We start from the raw sequence: 2765 nt of genomic DNA on the forward strand, positions 1-2765 counted from the left end.
TTAGTTGCAGGATGATGTATTACAGAACGAGTAAAGAGACTTGCTGGTAATGAGATTGAACTAGGTATTGAGATACCGACGATCGAACCTCGGGCAAGTAATATACCGATGACAAAGGGAACACTGTATGTTATTATGCGGTCTGACCGATAAAGATCTTCGTAGAATATGTGGGAGAAAATATGTGCATCCAGGTTTCGCTATTGGTTATTGACCGCAGACGTGTCTCGGTCATGTCTACATAGTTCTCGAACCCGTAGGGTCCGGACGCTTAACGTTTTGATGCAGTTATATTATGAGTTTATATGTTTTGATGTACTAAAGGTTGTTCGGAGTCCCGTATATGATCACGGACATGACGAGGAGTCTCGAAATGGTCGAGACATGAAGATTGGTATATTGGAAGCCTATATTTGGATATCGGAAGTGTTCTGGGTGAAATCAGGATTTTACCGGAGTACCAGAGGGGTTACCGGAACCCCCTGGGGGTTAATGGGCCATAGTGGGCCTTAGTGGAGAAGAGGAGTGGTGGCCAGGGCAAGGGCCGCGCACCCCTCCCCCTAGTCCGAATAGGACAAGGAGAGGGGGGCGGCGCCCCCCCTTTCCTTCTTCTCCTCCATCTCTTTCCCCTCTTCTCCTAATCCAACAAGGAAAAGGGAGGGAGTCCTACTCCCGGTAGGAGTAGGACTCCTCCTGGTGCACCCCTCCTGGCCGTCTGCACCTACCCCCTTGCTCCTTTGTATACGGGGGCAGGGGGCACCCTAGAGACACAACAATTGATCGTTTGATCTTTTAGCCATGTGCGGTGCCCCCCTCCACCATAGTCCACCTCGATAATACGGTAGCGGTGCTTAGGCGAAGCCCTGCGTCGGTAGAACATCATCATCGTCACCATGCCGTCGTGCTGACGAAACTCTCCCTCAACACTCGGCTAGATCGGAGTTCGAGGGACGTCATCGGGCTGAACATGTGCTGAACTCGGAGGTGCTGTACGTTCGGTACTTGATCGGTCGGATCGTGAAGATGTACGACTACATCAACCACGTTGTGCTAACGCTTCCGCTTTCGGTCTACGAGGGTACGTGGACAATACTCTCCCCTCTCATTGCTGTGCATCACCATGATCTTGCGTGTGCGTAGGATTTTTTTTGAAATTACTATGTTCCTCAACAGTGGTATCCGAGCCAGGTTTTATGCGTAGATGTCATATGCACAAGTAGAACACAAGTGAGTTGTGGGCGATATAAGTCATACTGCTTACCAACATGTCATACTTTGGTTCGACGGTATTGTTGGCTGAAGCGGCCCGGACCGACATTACGCGTACGCTTACGCGAGACTGGTTCTACCGACGTGCTTTGCACACAGGTGGCTGATACGTCTCCAACGTATCTATAATTTTTGATTGCTCCATGCTATATTATCTACTGCTTTGGACATTATTGGGCTTTATTATCCACTTTTATATTATTTTTGGGACTAACCTATTAACCGGAGGCCCAGCCCAGAATTGCTGTTTTTTGCCTGTTTTAGGGTTTCGAAGAAAAGGAATATCAAACGGAGTCCAAACGGAATGAAACCTTCGGGAACGTGATAGGGGGGCGCGCCTACCCCCACCAGACGCGCCCTCCACCCTCGTGGGCCCCCTGTTGCTCCACCGACGTACTCCTTCCTCCTATATATACCTACGTACCCCCAAACGACCAGATACAGAGCCAAAAACCTAATTCCATCGCCGCAACTTTCTGTATCCACGAGATCCCATCTTGGGGCCTGTTTCGGAGCTCCGTCGGAGGGGGCATCGATCACGGAGGGCTTCTACATCAACACCATAGCCCTTCCGATGAAGTGTGAGTAGTTTACCTCAGACCTATGGGTCCATAGTTATTAGATAGATGGCTTCTTCTCTCTTTTTGGATCTCAATACAATGTTCTCCCCCTCTCTTGTGGAGAACTATTCGATGTAATCTTCTTTTTGCGGTGTGTTTGTTGAGACCGATGAATTGTGGGTTTATGATCAAGTCTATCTATGAACAATATTTGAATCTTCTCTGAATTCTTTTATGTATGATTGGTTATCTTTGCAAGTCTCTTCGAATTATCAGTTTGGTTTGGCATACTAGATTGATCTTTCTTGCAATGGAAGAAGTGCTTAGCTTTGGGTTCAATCTTGCAGTGTCCTTTCCCAGTGACAGTAGGGGCAGCAAGGCACGTATTGTATTGTTGCCATCGAGGATAACAAGATGGGGTTTTCATCATATTGCATGAGTTTATCCCTCTACATCATGTCATCTTGCTTAAGGCGTTACTCTGTTTTTAACTTAATACTCTAGATGCATGCGGGATAGCGTTCGATGAGTGGAGTAATAGTAGTAGATGCAGGCATGAGTTGGTCTACTTGTCTCGGACATGATGCCTATATAGATATTCTCATAACAATGCTCAATTATGTCAATTCCTCAACAATAATTTGTTCACCCACCATAGAATACTTATGCTCTCGAGAGAAGTCACTAGTGAAACCTATGGCCCCCTGGTCTATCTTTATCATATTAATCTCCTACAACTTAGTTATTTCCTTTGCTCTTTACTTTGCCTTTATTTTACTTTGCATCTTTATCATAAAAATACCAAAAATATTATCTTATCATATCTATCAGATTTCACTCTCGTAAGTGGCCGTGTAGGGATTGACAACCCCTATTCGCATTGGTTGCGAGGATTTATTTGTTTTGTGCAGGTACGAGGGACTCGCGCGTAGCCTC

This window comes from Triticum aestivum, chromosome 6A (assembly GCF_018294505.1).
Source record: "Triticum aestivum cultivar Chinese Spring chromosome 6A, IWGSC CS RefSeq v2.1, whole genome shotgun sequence".
Lineage (NCBI taxonomy): Eukaryota > Viridiplantae > Streptophyta > Magnoliopsida > Poales > Poaceae > Triticum > Triticum aestivum.